The sequence below is a fragment of the Phalacrocorax aristotelis genome, chromosome W (assembly GCF_949628215.1).
Source record: "Phalacrocorax aristotelis chromosome W, bGulAri2.1, whole genome shotgun sequence".
NCBI lineage: Eukaryota > Metazoa > Chordata > Aves > Suliformes > Phalacrocoracidae > Phalacrocorax > Phalacrocorax aristotelis.
Window position 1 is genome coordinate 23,245,417 of NC_134310.1, and position 21,628 is coordinate 23,267,044.

A 21,628-nucleotide genomic window follows, 5' to 3' on the forward strand; every position below is an offset into this window, starting at 1 on the left:
CACAGGCTGCAGTTCTTCCTGAACTGCTCCAGTGTGGGTCCCTTCCACCGGGTGCAGTCCTTCAGGAACAGACTGCTCCAGCATGGGTCCTTCATGGGGTCACAGGTCCTGCCAGCAAACCTGTTCCAGCATGGGCTCCTCTCTCCATTGGGTCACAGGTCCTGCCAGGAGCCTGCTCTAGTGTGGGCTCTCCATGGGGATGCAGCCTCCTTCAGGCACATTCACCTGATCTGGCATGGGGTCCTCCATGGGCTGCAGGTGGATATCTGTTCTACTGTTAACCTCCATGGGCTTCATGACAGCCTGTCTCACCATGGTCTTCACCACAGGCTGCAGAGGAATCTCTGCTCCAGTGCCTGGAGCACCTCCTCCTCCTCTTCCTTCACTGACCTTGGTGTCTGCAGAGTTGTTTCTCTCACATATTCTCACTCCTCTCACTGGCTGCTTTTGCACAGCAGTTTTTTTCCTCTACTTAAATATGTTATCCCAGAGGCGCTACCGCCATCGCTTATGGGCTCAGCTTTGTCCAGTGGAGGGTCCTTCTTGTAGCCAGCTGGCACTGGCTTTATCGGACACAGGGGAAGCTTCTGGCATCTTCTCACAGAAGCCACCCCTGCAGCCCCCCCACTACCAAAACCTTGCCATGCAAGCCCATTGCATACAACAGTGTAGAAGAAATTATGCAATTTTCTTTTTCATAGCAAGTGTTTGTGGAGTTTTTCTAATCCATAAGGAGAAAATTAAATGGGTAAGCAGTGGTTTGGGACAGCTGTAGGCCAGTCTACAGATTTTAAATTTGCACAAGGCATACACATTTGGTCATTTGCAGACCAATTCATTTCACTTAAACAAATGCAGGAAGACTTTCAACTAGCTAAAAAGATATTAATGAATCAGAGGTGCTTTTTTCAGAAACAGGTAGGGCTGCCCAGGTGTTAGATCAAAGGTGAATCTAAAAGCAATGTCACCAAACTGGGCAAGGAGCCTCCCAGTGGCCCATGGGTATTATTTTGCCACAGCTCCTTTCAACTTGGCGTTAAGTTGGTTGGCTTAGCTACACAGAACCACTGTGGTTTTGGTGGTTGTTTCAACTCAAGAAAAAAGCAATATGATGTTCTTTACAGGGGTGGGACCACAAAGGTTGTCTAGAAATCACTTCAAAAAGCTAAAGGACGAGGTTTCATGGCACATATCTGAGCCAACAGGAGGGGGGCAGCCTCGCACCCTGCTAGGCCTGGGCTGGGGCTGGGGCATCACATCTCCCACCCCAGAGTCACTCAGAGGCCCACACCTCTGAGGTCCTTTGCCCACTCCTGACCTCTGCAGCCATGCTCCAACACATTTGCCTCACACTTCTGTGGGGAAAAACCCCTTGGTAAAACCCCAATGCTTTAGGAGCCTTTCCTGTTGTAATGTGAGAGATCTTGCCCGCAGAACATGTGAATGTGCTAAAGCCCTCTCTATAGAGTACTTGTATCAATCAAACTGGTTTCAGAGAGAAACTATCGACCTTTATTCTTACCTGTACAGAAAACACTTACAGGGCTCAAATCAGAAAGTATATTTTTTTATATAATTTAGAACTATGTTTGAAGAATTCTTTGGATGGTATCATTCTCTCAAGGGCATTCTCTAAATTGATTTAGCAGTTATACATTAGGTATAATATTCTCTATGAACTAGGTGATTTCCACAATTTCCAGAATTCCACAAAGTCTAAAGACTTTCAGTACTACATTAAAAAAAAATCAAAACTCAATCTTAAAGATAATTGAATTAATTTTTCTGTCCAACTCCCATTACAGAAAGACTATATACCCTAATGCAAGACTGTTTACAATTACAGAGCTCTGCTGAAAACTGTTTATCACTTTACCACTGTATGTTCCTGCAGTCTACCTCTGCTCCTAGTTCTGTTTTGAACTCTGCTAAATCTGGCTCGGATCTGCATGGTGGCAAAGTCTGTAATCTGGTTTATGTGATGTGTGGAAAAGCAATTATTTAATTTTTAATGCAACATCTTTAGCTTAATTAAATATGGCTTTATTAATGTACCTTTTCCTTTTCATTATTTGACATACTTACACTGTATCCCTTTCTCTTTTGTGCTCTGCATGCAGGATCAGCCTGCACTGAGAAGCTCAATTGAAGCCATTTCCTGAGGCTGGAGTCACACACATTCTTCACATGGGCTCATGTTCACATGCATCTCAATGCCACTGCTCACTCAGGGGATAGAGCTCAGCATCCTTTTGACCTTGGGATGTTCGTTGCAGGGCAAAACACATATATAAGTGCTCCTGGTCTTTTCCACAGCTCATGTTATGAAAGCTTTTCCAGTCCTCTAGACTTTCCTTGTCTCTGAAGTTGTCCCTGAGTTTTTACCATTTCTGTCACATCTGTGGGATGGAGTGATGAGAACTGAACGCAGCCTTCCAGGTGAGAGCATGTGCTTGATTTATATAATTGCACTGTGGCCTCTTGTATGTTATTCTTCAGTCTGTACATGATGGACCTTTGCACCCTGGTAGCATTGCTGACTGTTGCTGTTGCTGAGATAAGGTCTTCATTTGTTTGTCCATAGCGATGACTCCCAGGTGACTTATATGCTTTGGAAAATTATACTCTGGGTCTATTTTCTGAATATCTGCACTTAATTACTGATATCTCCACACAGCACTATTTGCGAGCACAATGAATGAGCTCTGTTGGGTACTGAAATAAGTATACTCATTGCAGATGTGCCCTGTAGACATGGCCTTAGCATCTGAAAAATAATGTATGCATAGGACAGACCATTGCTCCCCTTACGTTTCAGATAGCACCACTGAGCTTCACCTGCTACACTGATGCCCCGTGTTCATCTTTCTTGTCTCAGCATGGAAATTTCCTCTAAATCTTTTCAGTGCTTGATTAACATTGACATGAGGGTTGTTGCAAGAGCTCTAACTCAACTTCCCAACTTCTTTTTTGATTTTAACAAATAGCTTAGGGAATGCTAATTCTAGAGTGGGACTTGGTCAATCTTTTTTATTATGCAATGAAATAAAGCACCATCCTAAAGAAAATGTCAGTAGTTTGAAAGCTTTTGTCTAGAAAAAAAAATTCAATTTCATGCAGAACAGAAGTTTTGATATGTTTAATTTCAGCAGTTTGACTTTTGTAGTAAATTGTAAATAGAAGTAAAATAGTAACATTAAATGTTCATGTCACGAAAGGAAATTCTAGTTATAATGAAACACTGCAACATAATTAAATCTGTAAAGTTCATATGATTCATTTTGACCTTTTCCATAGCAAATTTCATTTAAATCAACACCTTCCTGTGAGACAATGCGTTTAAAATAAATTTGCCTTTTTTTTTAAAGCAGAAACCTGTTCTATTAAAAACACAATCAAAAGTTCCCACTGTTAAACTTTGCCATTTCAGTAATTTACAGCTTCTTCTCCTTTTATGTCCCTTAGTGAGTTTCCAAAGCAGGAGAGTTTTTCCTCTGTGTACTTGGCCACTGTGTTTCTTTTGTAGCTTTACTTGGTGGACTATACTAAAAGCTATCAGAAGTCCAAATAAATTTTATCCCCTATTCATTTATTAGTACATTCTAGGAGATTAAGGAGGCACCATTTTTGTTTGAAGAAACTGTGCTAATTAGACTACATTGTGATCTTTAATGCTTTTCTATTGTTTTAATTATAATTCCAGCAGTCCAAAAACTGGCATGCCAGATTTTCCAGGTTATTCACTTTTGAAGGTAAATACAGCATTTTCCATGCATAAATTTTCAGATAAATTTTCCAGTTTCAGTGTGGTTTTGTTTGCTTCAGCTCAGCCATTTCATGTTTAAGCCTTCTGGCGCTGCTGGGTGCCTTCCATTGAACCAGGTGACTTACTCCTTTCCAATTTATCACTTTGCTTCAGCATCAAGTTTTCTGGGACACCTCTACCTCTGACAGCACCTCATTCTTAAAATCAAATACATTTTCTGAGCAAGAGAACCATGATTTTTAAAAAAATATTATTTTCGTGGAAGCTGGAATAAGAAAAATTTGGTAGATTAATTTTGCCTATCCAGACTTCAGATACCACCAGCTTTCATACATATGAAGATTGAGCTCTGCTGTCACCTTGTCCAATACTGTTTTTCAACAGGGTAGGAACACTCGTAGCGAATAAGTAGCCTGAGCATTGCTGGGCTTTTATAGATACTATGGAAAAGGGGAGGTAAATAAGATATGAGGATAATAATGAGAGTGCCTTGCAGAAGTTTACAGGGACCTTCCTCAAAGTGTCATGGGAAACCTGGGAGTAAAAAAAAATATATTAACCAGCAAATAGGATGAATAGCACAGAATTCCTATAAGTTAAGATGGGAAGTCATCTAGTAACTTCCAATCGCTTCCATCACATCCAGTCACTTCCAAAACTAGTGTAGTAACCTGACAGTACATCTTACTTTGCACCTTTGTAAGTGTCCAGGCAATCGGACAGGGATCACACGGGGAGGTGACAGAAGCAGTTGCATGTACACTTCAGATGTCATATTTTTTACTACTTTCATGATTTTACAACTTTAAAAATATGTACGCTCTTACCTATTTGTTAACATTTCTTTGAGAGCAGAACTGAGCTTTATGGGAAGAAGTGTCCTTTGATGAGAAGCAGAGGCCCATCAGGTTGGTTCAGGGAGGGAGCTGCCAGCAGATAGGAACACCTGGATGAAGGCAACACCTGGATTAAAAGGTGGCATCACCTCTCTCCCCACTATAACCCAGGAACAAATTCAGCAGTGGGCACCGGGTGTAAAGATACTACGGACCACTTGTATCTGTGCTGATATGACATGGAGTCAGAGGGGATCCATCAACCATGGCTGGTTTGGAGCAGCAGTGTGCTTGAGAGATGAGTCCCACCCAAGCTGTCCCCAGTTCAAAGTAAAACATCTGAAATGCCTATCCTGCAGTTTTGGGGCACCAACTGCTTTGATCTATTGATTTTCTTGACTTCTTGTTATGTAGAAAGGAAAAAAAAGTGGCTTGAATCAACCTTATCTCAAGGACTGATCCAGGTTTGTAATCCCACAGCGCCTATAGCCTAGAAAACAAGGAAGCCTCACATAAAATTCAGGACTCCCTATGCACCCAGCCTCCTTCACTTCTGAATAACCAAGTGTTCAAAATAAATAAGCGGCATGGCCTCAAGTCCCAGGTTTTGCAGGGCTGCATGAGACAACCATCTCTCTCTTCAGAAGCAACTGAGTTAAAAAGAATTTGCAGTACTGTGTTCAGTTTTGGGCCCCTCACTACAAGAAGGACATCAAGGTGCTGGAGCATGTCCAAAGAAGGGCAACGAAGTTGGTGAAGTTGGTGAAGGGTCTAGAGAACAAGTCTTATGAGGAGCGGCTGAGGGAGCTGGGGTTGTTTAGTCTGGAGAAGAGCAGGCTGAGGGGAGACCTTCTCGCTCTCTACAACTACCTGAAAGGAGGTGGTAGTGAGGCGGGGGTCGGTCTCTTCTCCCTAGTAACAAGCAATAGGACGAGAGGAAATGGCCTCAAGCTGCGCCAGGGGAAGTTTAGGTTGGATATTAGGGAAAACTTCTTCACCGAAAGGGTTGTCAGGCATTGGAACAGGCCGCCCAGGGAGGTGGTGGAGTCTCCATCCCTGGAGGTATTTAAAAGAAGGGTAGACGTGGTGCTTGAGGATATGGTTTATTGGTGACCTTGGCAGTGATAGGTTGGTGGTTGGACTCGATGATCTTAAGGGTCTTTTCCAACCTTAACAATTCTGTGATTCTATGATTTGCAGCAAAACATGTCAGATAAAGCTGTGTTCCAATGAGACTTTAAATCTGAAAGCAGATATCTCAGAGTATGTAGGTAAGCAGAAAAAAGCACTGCTTTGAAATGTCTAATATCCATATTGCTGCAACCCTCACAAGTGCTTCAGAGATAAGATGAACCACCAGTTAAGATCTCAATGTTAGGTGGAAACCAATTACACAGCTTTTACAGTAAATAAGACAGTACACAACAGGGGCAGGAACAGACCTGTGTTAATTGCCACCCCATCCAGGTGCATATGAGAAGCACTGGAATTGTTTTGGCAATTTCCTACCAATGAAGTCTGCCATTGGCTGATGAGGAGCAGAGATTGGAGAGCAGTCCTGTCCTCCACAGGAGCAGAGAAATGGCATCCACTGTCACTCTGACTTATTGCTCCTTTGCCTTCTTCAAAAAAGTCTTTTTGCCCTTCTGCTGTGCTCCATCTATGCTGCTCTGTTGAGGGTCACAAATACTGAAAATATTGAATTAAAGGAAAGACATACCTGGGTCTCATTCATTTTTGTCATAGGTCTTTCAGTATTTCTGGCAAGGAGGTTTTTCTGGGCACTGGCCACATCAGGGCCAATATCGAGGAAGCTGGCAGAGTTTGTGGTCTGCACACTCTTGCCTTCAGGGTTTGTTTCTTCCCACCCACCCAATCCACAGACTGAGACGACCCTGAGAGGAGAAGAGTGACGGCAGAATTGCATCCCTAGTATCGTGACAATCACTTCATAAATAAACAATCTAAAACAAGCTTAGCAGGAACAATTCACAATATTAAAGGAATGGATACAAATTGCATATATCTGAAGTTATACCTGCCCATTGTGCAAACCAAATCCTCTGTCTTTTATGCAGCCACTGGTGAAACCATTCCTTTTCAACAGGATCATCACTGGCCTTGATAAGGCATTTGACATGCACATGATGAGGTGTCTGAGCACATGACAAGGTGTTTGACCAGACCAAGCCCCTTGCGCTCAGCATACCACAAGAAAGAAACTGGGAGAAAAATAAAGACATTAAAAGCCAGTTCTCTATTTTTCAAAACACTAATTCAGTGCATCAAGCCTATTTCTCTTCTCTTCACAGGGAATGTTTAGGCTTTACTTCAGTGTAACAAGAATTACTGAAACACTCTTTATCTAGAGAATAACTTGCCCAATTTAAAACCATTCTGTGTGCTGATTACTGTTAGAGAAAACATAAAATGGAAAAAAATAATGAATGCACATTTAAATCAACCCTGGACAGCTTTCAGTTATATAGTTTTATTTATGTGAGAGATCACCAGAACAATTTCCAGTCTGAGCAAGCCCTTCAGATGTGACTCAGCAGCTACTCACATAGATTTATATGTTCATACACATTTATCATCAGCTAATATCTGCCATTTCCTTGGTGTGCTAATCCATATACATGAAAAAAATTATTTTTAAAATGCTATTTTATCAGCAAGTTTTGATGTTAGGGTGATCTTTTATTTTTAATTTATTATTTCTCATATTCTTACATGTGTTGTCAGTCATAATTTACAATATAAGGTAAAGGAATAATATCTCAAGTTTGGAAATTTGAGCGTAGGAAGAGAGAAACATTTTTTCTTTTTTTTTTTACTTTCAGCTATGCATTTGCCTAATAAGCCCCAAGACTGCTCTGAGGTGTTTTTGTAGGGCCCACCACAAAGCCTGCTGAAGCTGGCAGAAAGAGTCTAATTCCCTCAGCTTCCATGTAGCTGCGTGCAGGGCTCAGGAGGTACCAGCCAGGGAAGCCATTGCATCTCCCCTCTGTGCTCCCACCTTTCCTGTGCTTTGCCAATCAATGCAGGTGGGGGGAGGAAACTTGCTCTCTTTTATTGTCCTGGGGAAACACAGAAGACAGCTACAGTCAGCCCCTCTGTACTTCAGGATGAATATGGAAACAGGCATCTTTTCACCACAAATTCCAGACATTTTCCTTTTTAATAAATGGAGAACTACTGCAGTAAGAGGACAGCTCTTTCTTATCTCCCTTCCCCCCTCCCCCGCCTTTCCCTCCTCCCAACAAAGCAAGAGACAAAAGAAAGTCTCCCCCTCTGTCCCTTCATTATCCATTTGCTCCTGTGAATGTCTAATAAACTGATTATTGCAATGTTCTTTGTAAAGATGTGCTGCAACACTCCACCACAAAAGACTGATTTTATTATATGGTAGAAAATATTAATTTTCTTGCTGTGTGTGTTTAATGGTGATAATTATTGTGATCTTACATTTCTGTTGTGCCTCTCCTCCCAAGAGACCTCAGCTTGCTTTATAAACCCACACCGACACAGCAACTCTACACAGGGATCACTTCCTCTCCTATTAAAGCACGGTCATCTTTGCAATGAACGCAGCAGTGGTGCAAAGTACTACAACTCAGCCCTCTAGGACAGAAAACACAGCCTGTCTAGTTCAGTCAGAAGCAGCTGGGGGGCAGGAGACGGGGAAGGTAGATGTGGAGAAGACTTCCTCTTTCTGCCAAGAGGACCCAGATTCAGTCACATGAACCAGCTTACTTTGCAAATAAATATGGTGTGACTCACCTCTGGAAGGGGATGTGTGATCTGCCTCTAAAACTTAACAACTTATCTTTGTGCCTCCCACCACATGACACTGAGTTTGTCTGGGGTACATTGCTAGCAATGACAGGAACCACTTTGAGTTTCTAAAAGAGAGGGGAGGGAAGGAAGCAACAATGATCAAATAAATTTGATTTATTTATTGTCTGCAAGCCAGAGCCTGGGCAGAACTAAGGAAGACTTTAAAGCCCTGGGGGAGGGAGTGAAAAATATTGGTGCCCAAGTTATCTTCTCCTCCATCTTATGCACTGGAGAAAAATGAGCCACTAGAAATAGGCGAATAATACAAATCAACTCCTGGATACATGGCTGGTGCCGACATGAGGGTTTTGGCTTTTATGACAATGTGACATTCTTCAGCAACCACAGCCTGCTAGGGAGGGACGGACTCCACCTGTCTGGAAGGGGCAAGGGAATCTTTGGCAGCAGGCTGGCCAACTAGGTTGAGGAGGGCTTTAAACTGAGGGTCTTGGGGGGTGGGGACCAAAGTGGCAATGCTAATGCCATCACATCCAACAGGGGAACAAGACAGGCCAACCAGAGCAGTGGCAAAGGTGCCTTTGCTGCCTCATGAGATGATAACCAGGAGACCAACCACTGCAAGGGTTTACATGGCTATAGTGTGTCCTCATGCACCCCTCCAGGGAAACCTGTATGCTCAAGCACCTTTCTGAAATGCCTGTACACCAACGCATGCAGCATGGGGAATAAACAGGAGGAACCAGAGGTCTGTGTGCAGTCGCAGGGCCATGATCTGATTGCGGTCACAAAGACATGGTGGGATCGCTCACATGACTGGAATGTGGTCATGGCTGGCTACAGGCTTTCCAGGAAAGTCATGCCAGCAAGGCGAGGTGGGAGAGTTGCTCTTGATGTGAGGGAGTGTCATGGTTCAGCCTCAGTTGGCAACTAAACACCACGCAGCCACTCGCTCACGCCCCCAAACCCCGTAGGAAGGGGGGGAGAGATTCAGAAGAGCAAAAGCACAAAAAAACTTGTGAGTTGAGATAAGAACAGTCTAACAACTAAAATGAAATAATAATTATAATAATGATTATTATATTAACAAGAATGATAATATAATAAAAAGGAAAAGGGAAAAAGGGAAAAAAACAGAAAAACAAATGCTACAACTGCTCACCACCCACCGACCGACAGTGCCGGTCCCCGAGCCACGGCTGCTGCTTCCCTCCCCCGGCCAGCTCCTCCCAGGTAACATACTGGGCATAACGTTACATGATAGGGAATATCCCTTTGGCCAGCTTGAATCCGCTCTCTTAGCTGTGCCCCCTCTCCTCCTGGCTTCTTGTGCACCCGGTAGAGCATAGGAAGGTGGAAAAGTCCTTGACTAGTACAAGCACTACCCAGCAACAGCCAAAACATCTGTGTGTTATCAACATTGTTGTCATACTAAGTCCAAAGCACAGCACTATGCCAGCTAGAGTGAAGAATATTAACTCTATCCCAGATAAAACCATGACAGTATCCACCCCTTATTCCATATCATTTACATCATGCTCAGGTCCCATACTATCCAATAAAATTTCAGTAACCCATACCCGCCTTCTCATCCTTTAACAGAGTATACAGACTTCATTTATCATTCCCCTAGTCTATGGACCACCCCTGTAAAATGTCTGTGAAATGTCCATTGAGTTCATTTAGTCCATGACTTTGGGTTCCATCTACTGTATGATTCTTTCAGAGAGGTGGGGTGTGTGGTGTTGGATTGTTGCATGCTGAAGTCAGTCCTCATTCCATCACCACTGCACTGTTAATCCTTGTTTTATCACCGCTGCACTTTGCTTGGTTCAATGAAAGTTTTTTTTCATTATTTTGAGGTTCCCACCATGATACCATTGATATGGCATATAGCAATCATAGTAGTGATGACAAAAAACATTATATAGCAATTAACAATGTACCATTCAGTTCATTGGCTGATTTCACCCAAAATCAAATCCCCTTGAGGTACACACTGGAATCCTCCATCCTCCCGCATCACCCACCAAGTGCAACCAGGTCCTCGAGCAAAAGCAATCCCACGAATGGGTTTGCCTTTGCCTGAGGCAGGAATAACCCAGACTGTTTTCCACAGCATATTTTTCACGTGCACTACAGGGACTCTATCCCCTTCCACAGTATGTAGAAGGTTCTGATTGGGCAGGGCCATCTTGATTGACAGATCCCCTTGTGTTGACTAATCAGATGGCTTTTGCTAAATGCGTATCCCAGTGTTCATATGTTCCAACCCCCATTGCTCTCAGTGTAGTCTTTAATAGTCCATTATATCATTCGATTTTCCCAGAGGCTGGTGCATAATAAGGGATGTGATACACCCAATCAGTGCTGTTCTCTTTGACCCAGGTGTCTATGAGGATATTTCGGAAATGAGTCCCGTTGTCTGACTCAATTCTCTCTGGGGTGCCATGTCGCCACAGGACTTGTTTTCTGAGACCCAGGATAGTGTTCCAGGGGGTGGCATGGGGCACGGGATATGTTTCCAGCCAGCCAGTGATGGCTTCCACCACTGTAAGCACATGGTGCTTGCCTTGGTGAGTTTGTGGCAGTGTAATATAGTCAATTTGCCAGGCCTCCCCATATTTGTATTTCAGCCATCGACCCCCATACCACAGAGGCTTTACCCGCTCCACTTGCTTGATTGCAGCGCATGTTTCACATTCATGGATAATCTGTGCAATAGCATCCATGGTCAAGTCCACCCCTCGATCACGAGCCCACCTGTATGTTGCATCTCTCCCTTGATGGCCTGAGGTGTCAAGGGCCCACCAAGCTAGAAATAGTTCACCCTTATGTTGCCAGTCCAGATCCACCTCAGCCACTTCAATCTTAGCAGCCTGATCCACCTGCTGGTTGTTTCGATGTTCTTCAGTGGCCCGACTCTTGGGGACATGAGCATCCACATGACGTACCTTTACAACCAGGTTCTCTACCCGGGCAGCAATATCTTGCCACAATGTGGCAGCCCAGATGGATTTGCCTCTGCACTGCCAGTTGCTCTGCTTCCATTGCTGTAACCAGCCCCACAAGGCATTTGCCACCATCCAGGAGTCAGTATAGAGATAGAGCGCTGGCTACTTTTCCCATTCAGCAATGTCTAAGGCCAGCTGGATGGCCTTTACCTCTGCAAACTTGCTCGATACACCTTCTGCTTCAGCAGTTTGTGTGACTTACTGTATAGGACTCCATACAGCATCCTTCTATCTCCTCCACCACCTGCATCAAAAAGTTGTCCTTGATGCTCTGCAGGAACCTTCTGGATCATGCATGGCTCGCTGTGTTGCTTTTCCAGCAAATATCAGGGTGGTTGAAGTCCCCCACGAGAACCAGGGCCTGTGATTGTGAGGCTACTTCCAGCTGTCTGTAGAAGGCTTCATCAACTACCTCTTCCTGATCAGGTGGCCTGTAGGAAATGCCCATAACAGTGTTGCCCATATTTGCCTGCCCCTTAATTTTTATGCACAAGCTCTCAACTTGTTCTCCTTCCACTCCAAGGCAGAGCTCGACGCATTCCAGTTGCTCCCTGTCATGGTTAATAAGTAATTAAAGAATATCATCCAGAGATCTGCCCCAAGGATCGATAGCTATGCGTGGCAGGGTATGTGGGATAGTATGGGCAAATGCCTAGGATGGTGGGCACCTCCAGTGTTGTGGAACTTCACCCCTGAACAAGTGCAGAATCCTGAAAAATTAGTAGAATATTTGGAGGAAGTATGTTGTCACCCTGGCAATCCCAGAGAAATACAAATCACTGCAATGTGCTGGGGCCTGGCCCATGCCTATCGAGCCCTGTTTAACACTCTTCAGTAACACCAAGGGGAAGAGAAGGCCTCTGGATCTAAAAAGACAAAGACAAGGAAAGCGACAAGCACTGCAGCCACTCAAACCCCCACGACAGGCACTGCAGCTACTCTAACCCCAGTGACAAGCATTGCAGCTGAATCAGAGGACCAACCCGTGCCAGTATCAGTCGCCCCTATGCACAAGAATAAATCTTGGAAGAGAAAGTCAACTCGTTTAGAAAGAGATGATGAAGAAGCAGGGCCATCACAAGAAGAGGAGGAGGAAGAGGAGGAACTCATACAAGAAACTGAAACTACCCGATCCCTATCCTTGAGTGAGTTGCGGGATATGCGGAAAGATTTCGGCCATCGTTCAGGTGAGCACATTATCACCTGGCTGCTCCGATGCTGGGATAACGGGGCCAGTAGTCTGGAATTAGAGGGAAAAGAAGCCAAACAGCTGGGATCCCTCTCTAGGGAAGGAGGCATTGACAAAGGAATTGGAAAAGGAACACAAGCACTCAGCCTCTGGAGGCGAGTCCTGTCAGGTGTGAGAGAAAGGTACCCCTTCAAAGAAGATATTGTATTTCGCCTAGGAAAATGGATGACTGGCGATTCACGACATGGACTCCGTATTCATGCACAAGTGAAGCCGTTTATTTACAAAAGATCAGCCTTAATATAGTCTGCTTCAAGACCTAGTATTTTTCCATTGTCTCCGCCTCTGAATATGTTGTATCACATTAGCTCCGTATATGGTATAAACATAGACAAGCCATGGGCTCACCTGTTGAATCTTCTCTGGTGCTATTTGCAGACTGGCCTGCTTTATTTGGTGGGATGCAAACGCTAAGGTCATTTACATATATTCATCAGATTCTGCGGCTATAAGGCTATCATCCATATAGTGATAGATAAGTGCTTCAGCAAATTGTTCACATACTGGGAATAGGGCTTTCGCTACAAACCATTGACATATCATAGGGCTATTTTTTCATGCCTTGTGGCAACACTACCCAATGATAGCGTTTGTGGGGCTCACTAATATTAATGGAAGGGACTGAAAACGCAAATTTAGGGGCATCGTTAGGATGCAAAGGAGTTGTAAAGAAACAATCTTTTAAATCAATAATAGTAAGATGCCAATTGCGGGGGATCATGGCAGGTGACGGCATGCCTGGTTGTAGTGCACCCATATCCTCCATTACAGCATTAATTTTCCTTAGGTCATGTAAGAGACGCCATTTACCACTTTTCTTCTGAATGACAAACACAGGTGAATTCCATGGACTAGTGGTAGGTACTGTGTGTCCTGCATGTAATTGTTCGTCAACTAATTTGTGTAAATGGCGCAATTTGACAACAGGCAGGGGCCACTGTTCCACCCATACCGGAGTTTGTGTTGCCCATGTCAATTCTAAGGTGGCTTGCGCCGCAGTGGCCCTCAGGATAAATTTGACCCAATTTGCACTCCCCACTGACTCATACAGTCCCGTCCCCATAATGTAATTGGTGTTGCTAATACAAACGGGCGCACCGACGCTACATGTTTGTCGGGCCCTTCGATTAATATCATGTTTTCACTCTGCAAAGGTAAAGCATTCCCGCCAATTCCAGTTAAAGCTTCCCCAAGTTGCACCAGAGGCCAGTCTTTGGGCCACAGTTCTTTAGAGATGACGGTGACATCAGCACCAGTGTCAAGAACACCGGCTAATCGGATAGATTTCTTGTCTTTCGTCGTCAGGGTACAGTGCAGCATGGGGCGCGTGGCACTCACTGTTTGGGCCCACAAAATATGCGGGGCTCCTGTTGATGCAAAGCCTTGACACCCTCGTACTGTGTTAGTGGTTTGTGGGGGGTGGGCATTAAAGTAGACTAACTGGGCTATTCGTGAGCCTTGCACAATAGTTCAAGGTGTGTAGGGGAATAGACAGGGATCGGCGACCGGAAGATCACGGGCTGTGACGGAAAGATAGACTCCTCCCCATAGGAGTGGCAGCAACAGGAAGCGCAAGAGCTATATAAGCGTGTGACGCAGCTAAATAAACGGACATTTTGTATCCATCATATTGATGTCTGTGCATCACTGTCCCCAGGGTGGGTAGAGCCCTGTGTCCCGGAGATATGCGGCCCAAGATAAGTTCTCCCATAGAAGCGTACAGCCACAAGTGGTGACCCCGACGTGATCGGCGGGGCGGCATGGCAAGTTCGCCGGGGGGAAAAGATAGCTTGAGGCACGCAGGGGCGGGACGGGGAGCCGCAGGTCGGCGGGCGCGCCATAGAATCAGTCGTAAAGGTACTGAAGGGATTGGGGAAGGAATAGGGAACTTCGATTTCGAAGGCGCCTACCTCAAAGGCCATCCAATGGATGATTACGCAGGGGCTCATACGGAGTCCCGCAGACATATTTAATAAGGATAATTGGGCGAGAATTAAAGAGGAGTTAGCCGAAAGGGCTATGATGGGAAAAACCCAGTACATACAGCTCTGGGGAAAAGATACACCGATTGCTATTGAAAGCTCGGGAGGATCAGGAGACGTGGCGGCAGGCGCGGCTGTGCCTGCACGGTGCTACAGGCGACAGTAGCCCGGAAATAGACCCAGGATCGGCAGTGGGGACGCAGACAGGGGCAAGCATCGCGGGGGATGGGGAAGAAGCGGGGAGTTCAGACGGAGTAGCCTGGCCAACTTCTCAGTCTGAGGCTCCCAAAGAGTCGGATCGGGAAGCGGCTGTGTTCCCTGTTGAGCCAGCAGGACCTTTGGAATGCCCCCCCTGCATACCCCTGGGACGATTTGGCACAGGCGCGGGTACCTGCGCGCGGGGAGGGTGACGTGGCGGCGGACGCAGCGGGAGTGACGGAGCGGAAGGAGAAAGATGATCAGCGTCGGCAGCGGCGCCGCCCTCTGCCCGACCCTCGAGACTGGCTCCCGGGGCAACCCTTGAGATGGGAGTCGGACGACGAGGAGGATTGGGGTGCCTGGAGGGGAGGACAGGATGGGTATAGATCAAGCTCGAGTAGCAGCGAATCAGAAGTTGGGGGAGAAACCGATGCCCACATGTGGGAAGACGGGGCAGATTGCCTGCAGCGCGCAAAAAAGAGGCATAAGGCAGCAGGGACTCGGAGGACCAATCAGAAGGAGGGAGGAGAGGGACCGCCAAAAGGGGAGGGCCGGAGCGCTGCAGCTCCGGAGGGGTCCGCGGAGGACGTGCTGCGGCAGCTGCAGCAGGCTATGCGCGCACTAGGGGAAGTAACTCGGCGGCAGACAGGACCCTTAACGAAGGGTGCGCCCCAGCGACAGTCAGTCGAGTTACCTAACTGGCGGCTGATAGCTAGAGATTGTAGCCTCGATGGAGTAAGGATAGAGATGCCCGGGATCTTCCCTGTCCGACTAGCTCCAGGAGGAGGGGTGGAGTGGACGCCGATAGATGCCAAGCTAGTGCAGAGTTTATGGCGAGAAATTAGGGAAAAGGGGCTAAAAGACGAAGGGGTAGGATTGCTACTAGATGCTGCGCATGCAGCGCCGTTGACCCCCTCTGATGCTAGGCAGTTGGCGAAAGCAATATTGGCTCCCACAATGTACATACTTTGGAAGGAGGCAATGCACAGTGCCTGCCATGCCCTCGTACAGCAAGTGGCGGCGGTTCCGGGCCACCCGCTGAGAGGGACCACCCTTGACCGGCTCACTGGCAGAAGTCAAGGACTGGAAACCCCGCAGTTACAAGCAGCAGAATTAAGGGGCAGGGAGCTGCAAGCGGTAACGGAGAGTTCCCGCAGAGCATATAGCGAAGTGGGCAGGTATGAAAAAAAAGCGGAACCTTGGCAAAAGATACAGCAAGGACTAGCAGAGCCATTTACAACGTTTTGTGACAGGTTGCAGAAGGCTATTATAGAATCAGAATTGCCACCAGCAGCCAAGGAGGCAGTCCTTATGGATTGCCTCCCAAGTCAAGCAAATCCACAAACACAAGATGTCCTCCGCACCCTGGCCGTGGGGGCATCATTGGGTCAAACCATCAGGCATGTCTTGTGCCAGGAGGCGTTGAATCAGCATGGCGGTGTGGGAGCGCACATCTGCCAGAACCCTGACTGTGGAAGCGAAGAAAGGGTGCTGGTGCAAGCGGCCGGGGTGGGGCCGAGATGTCACTTGTGTGGACGGCAAGGGCACTTTAAAGCTGGGTGCCCGCTAGCGGAAAGGGGAGGACGTAATGGAGGAGGAGCGCGCCCAGTAGGGAGGTGCTGGGTGTGTGGGAAGCCAGGACACCTGGCAAGAGATTGTCCAACCACAAAGCCGGGAAACGGCCAAAGGAGGGCGAAGCGAGGGGGATTCGCGCCTCCTGTGAGTCAAATGGCCCCCATCATGGTGCCAGTGCCAGGAGCTTGGCCCACCGTAGCAGGCCAAGGGGGAGTGAACCTTCAGGCAGGGGAGCAGAACCAGCAAGATTTGCAGGTTACAGCCCCCGCGTGGCCTTGGTCATAGGCTGTGACGAGAGACCCATGGCGGCGGTGATGATTACCCCGCAAGAGCCGAGTTGCCCGGCACGGATATGCCTGGGAATATTAGTGGATACCGGGGCAGATGTCACAGTGATGCCACTCGAACGGTGGCCACCAACTTGGCCCCTCGCCATGGGAAAACGTATCATAGGGGTGGGAGGAGAACAACAACCAAGGACTAGTACTTGCCCTGTGAAACTCGAAGTCCTGGACGAGGAGGCAGGGAAGCTCCTCACGGCCGTAGTGACCATACTAGTAGCAGATGGGGTAGCAAGCCCCTTGTTGGGGCGGGATGCCCTTGCCCAGATGGGGATCGGGTTGAAAAATTTAGCATAAGGGCCACTGCCTCAGAGGGGCTTCGTCAGCACAAGTTAGTGTGGAAAACCGAACAGCCCGTCTGGGTGGAGCAGTGGCCCCTGACAACGGAGAAAACAGAGGCTGTAAGAGCTATAGTAAAACGAGAGCATGAAGCAGGGCACCTAGAGCCCTCGATGAGCCCCTGGAACACCCCTATATTTGCTGTAAAAAAGAAAGATAAAAACCAGTGGAGGATGCTGCATGACCTTAGAGCAGTAAATCAGCAAATGGAGGACATGGGGCCTCTCCAACCCGGCCTACCAGATCTGAGTGCTGTCCCGAAAGGATGGCAAGTCATTGTTTTAGATATCAAAGACTGCTTCTTCAGCATTCTGCTACATCCAGATGATAGAAAGAGATTTGCCTTTACTCTGCCCGCGGTGAACCGTGCAGAACCAGGTAGTAGATGGCAGTGGGCAGTACTTCCGCAGGGGATGAAAAATTCTCCAGCGATCTGCCAGAGGTACGTGGCTTCTGCATTGCAGCAAGTAAGGCAGCAGTATCAGGAGAGACTCTACATGATCCACTACATGGATGACGTCCTCATAGCTGCGCCCACCGAGGTGTTATGTGAACAAGTCTTTTCAGACACCCAAAGGGGCCTTGCGGGACAGGGCCTCCAGGTAGCTGAGGCAAAGGTACAGCGAGGACCAGTGTGTGGATTTCTGGGTGCTAGAATAGAAGGGGATTGCATACAAGCTCAGCCTATTAAACTTACACCTAAGGTTAAAAATTTACACCATGTACAGTAGCTGGTAGGAGCACTGCAGTGGTTGCGGACGTTCGTGCGGCGTCACCGGTGAGGAGATGCAACCTTTCTATGCGTTGCTGAAAGGGACCGACCCATGGGAGCCCAGGAGTTTAGATGCCGGGGCAGTCCAGCAGTTGCAGATGATAGAACGTCGAATGCAAAAGGAAGGAGTATGGCGGTGGGACCCTCAGGAGGAATTAATTGCAGGTTGGATTCTGACCGCCGGTGGAGGATTAGGATTGCTATATCAAATACGGGCGGGGGAAGAAAAACCACTGCGATGGGTATATCAGAAGGTTCCCAAGGATGCATTCTCCACAAAAGTCAAGGTAGCCGGGGGAATGATTTGGCGTCTGCGACGGGAAAGCAAGGGAATCTTTGAGAAGGAGCCAGATAAGCTGACAGTGCCGTGGAATGGGGAGAAATGGCGGAAGGTGGTAGAGAGTGAAGAGGATATACAATTGGCGGTATACTCATACCCAGGGAAAATCGTCACAGGCACGATACAGAGGTGGGCCGAGACAGCCAAAGTGGTGGATTTAAGTGTGGATAGTAGAGTTTTGGATACCCCTCACCCAGGACCAACATATTTCACAGACGCTTCCTCGAAGACGAACAGAGCGGCGGTAGTGTGGAAAGAAGAGAATAGTTGGATGCACCAGACGTATGAGGAGCAGGGTAAAAGTGTGCAGTGGCTAGAAGCGAAAGCGCTAGAGATGGCCCTGCGAAAGGATATAGATCAGCATATAAATGTGTGCACAGACTCCTTATACGTGTATAAATTAGTCACGTCCATGAAACGAGAGGGTGTACCACACACGGAAATTGCCTTGATGCTAGAGGTTGCTTTATCGCAGCGAGGAGCAACTGTGACAGTAATTCACATTCGCAGTCATCAGACAAGGTCTGGACCACTGATTGAGGGGAATCGCATGGCTGATGAGGCAGCCGCGGGAGTCTGGACATTGACAGAGGCGAAGAAACTGCATGACCAACTGCACCTGGGTGCTAAAGCCTTGGCAAAGGAGTGTGGCATCTCAATAAGAGCAGCAAGAGAAGTGGTAGCCACCTGTCCTTACTGTCAGCACTCGCCATTGTGGGAGGCAGGAGTCAACCCTCGAGGACTGGAAGCAAATGCTATCTGGCAGACTGACTTTACTGAATGTCCACAGTTGGCCCCCGGACGGCACCTGGCAATTACAATTGATACATATAGTGGAGTCATCATGGCTACTCAACATCGGAAGCGGACCGCAATGCACTTGACCGCGCATTGGACCATGGTAATGGCGTGGCTTGGAAAGCCCACCGAGATAAAAACAGACAATGGACTGTGCTTTCGGGCTCGAAGTACCGAAGAATGGTGTAAAGCTTGGAATATTGTATTAAAACATGGCATTGCTTACAATAGCATGGGGCAGGCAATACTTGAACGTGCTCATCGCACCTTGAAAGCAAAAATAATACAGCTTGGGGAGGGGGAGGGGTATAAGGGAGCTATACCCGTAGCAGCTCAGCAAACTATTTTAATGCGTGCACTATATTCGCTTAATCATGTTATACGCGGGCAGGAGCAAGTTACAGCAGTGGAGAAGCACTTTGGCAAAGCTCAAGCAGGCGAGCGCTATCCACAGGTGCAAGTAAGGTTCCCAGGCAGTGAGCAATGGGAGAGAGGATGGAAACTGAGATGCCTGGGGAGGGGCTACGCTGTGGTTGAGAATGAAGGGCGCAGAGAATGGGTGCCTGCAAAGTGTGTGAAAGCAGAACTGTGCAAGGATGTACAATGAATAATCCCTTTCTGAGTTGTCTCTTTGCAGGGTCTGCTGACATGGATCCTCATGCTAGCCGTGCCATTGGGAAAAGAAATGAGCTCCTTGACAAGATCGCAAGCAATATTGCAACGAGAGCGACACTGGGAAAGGGCGGCAAAAGAGAGATATGAATTGGGATTGGATAGTAATAATTGGGGGGATCTTGTTGTGTGTAGTAACCATGGTTACTTGTGGGCTGCCATTGTTATGCTGTGTTATAAGACAAATCAGAGAGCGCCTGCAAGAGTTACATGAACATAGACGTGACCGCAATATGTATCCGCTTACGCAAGTAGCTTTGTAGAACTTTTAGCAGCATGGGGAGGGGGAGATGTAGGGGAATAGACAGGGATCATCGACCAGAAGATCACGGGCTGTGACGGAAAGATAGACTCCTCCCCATAGGAGTGGCAGGAACAGGAAGCGCAAGAGCTATATAAGCGTGTGATGCAGTTAAATAAACGGACATTTTGTATCCATCATATTGATGTCTGTGCATCACTGTCCCCAGGGTGGGTAGAGCCCTGTGTCCCGGAGATATGCGGCCCAAGATAAGTTCTCCCATAGAAGCGTACAGCAACAAAGGTGGAGTGGGAGAGTCTAGGCCATAATTTTGATTTCACCAGAGTAATCTGAATCAATAACGCCGGGTAAAACAAATAGCCCTTGCAGGGTTGTAGACAATCATGAGACACCAGGGTAAAAGATTTCATGATTGACCCCAACGCGTTCCTTGAATATGGGGATCCCAGTCCATATTCTATCACTCCTTGTCGCATTTCCTTAATAATGGAAAAGTTAAGTCCTTCCCATCTCGGTTGTTGATTGGGAACATAGATGACAGGGGCTACGATCTTTGTGGCCAGCTCATGATTCCCAGCGGCTAATGCCTCTTTACGGATCGCTTGCCCTTGATCATGTGGGTCTTAGGGGTACAAATCAGGTTCTTTCTCTGGGTCAATGGGTCCAGGATCGAACGGGTAATCAGGGTCATCATCGCTGTTCGAGGACCCTAGGTAAACTTGAGTCTTACATCGGGTGCCTTTCGTTTTTCCTGGGACCTCGGATTTAGCTGGCATTGGGGGGACAGTGGATAGAGCGGCGGACTCACACTCTCCGGCATCTCGGTAACTAGCTTCCTGCTTGTGCATAAGCTCTAATATTTGTCTCCAGGGAGTTAAGAGCTCTGCCGCATTTTTATCCGACCTTGTTGCTCTATCCCACAATTTAACTCCTGCTTCGTCCCAAGTTTCAGAGTTAAAAATGTTAACGGCATTGACCCCCTCAGTTTATTGATACCCACTTCAAAATTCTCTTTAATGACTACGGGTCAATATCAACTTTGTGCTTTCATAGGAGTCCCTCCATTAGGCTCAGTACTGACTTCTCCTCAGACGATATATTATTACCCATAGTTCCCCACAGCTCACCTCACTCAATGAGGGATACCAGCTGGCTCCTGCTTCCTTTCAGCAGCACTTCAGTCCTGTGGGGATCGCCACCAGGTCACCTATTAGGTCAATTTGTCGCTCCTCACACAGGGCACCATTTGTGGCGATTCACGACACGGACTCCGTATCCATGCACAAGCAAAGCCGAAGCCGTTATTAACAAAAGAGAAGCCTTAATAGTCTGCCTCCTGAGCTAGTATTTTTCCCTTCTCTCCGCCTCTGAATGTGTTCTATCACACTAGTTCCACATATGGTATAAACATAGATAAGCGCGCTCTCCTGCTTCGCTGCTCCAGCTGTGCCCCTGACCTTCTGTCCAGCATATCAAGGCCTCAGTTCTGTGTTTTTCTGTGGGTTGTTTTTCTATCCCACGGCTTGCATCCAATAAGGGCGATGAGACCACGGGAGGCCACGTTCACTTACTCCACACCATGCCACATAGGCTTTACCCGCTTTGCTTACATGATTGCAGCGCATGTTTCACATTCATGGATAACCTGTGCAATAGCGTCCATGTTCAAGTCCACCCCTTGCTCAC

General features: G+C 47.1%; 2 long non-coding RNA genes across 2 annotated transcripts; one reads left to right on the forward strand and one right to left on the reverse strand.

The window, feature by feature from the left end:
• Positions 1-1,811: 1,811 nt before the first annotated feature.
• Positions 1,812-7,998, forward strand: LOC142049592 (uncharacterized). Its single transcript, XR_012657768.1, has 4 exons — positions 1,812-1,960; positions 2,121-2,439; positions 3,704-3,752; positions 4,622-7,998. It is a non-coding gene; the product is annotated as an uncharacterized LOC142049592 (long non-coding RNA).
• Positions 3,183-21,263, reverse strand: LOC142049593 (uncharacterized). Its single transcript, XR_012657769.1, has 3 exons — positions 21,070-21,263; positions 4,594-4,712; positions 3,183-4,300 (listed from the first exon to the last, which is right to left on the reverse strand). It is a non-coding gene; the product is annotated as an uncharacterized LOC142049593 (long non-coding RNA).
• Between the last annotated feature and the right edge of the window lie 365 nt (positions 21,264-21,628).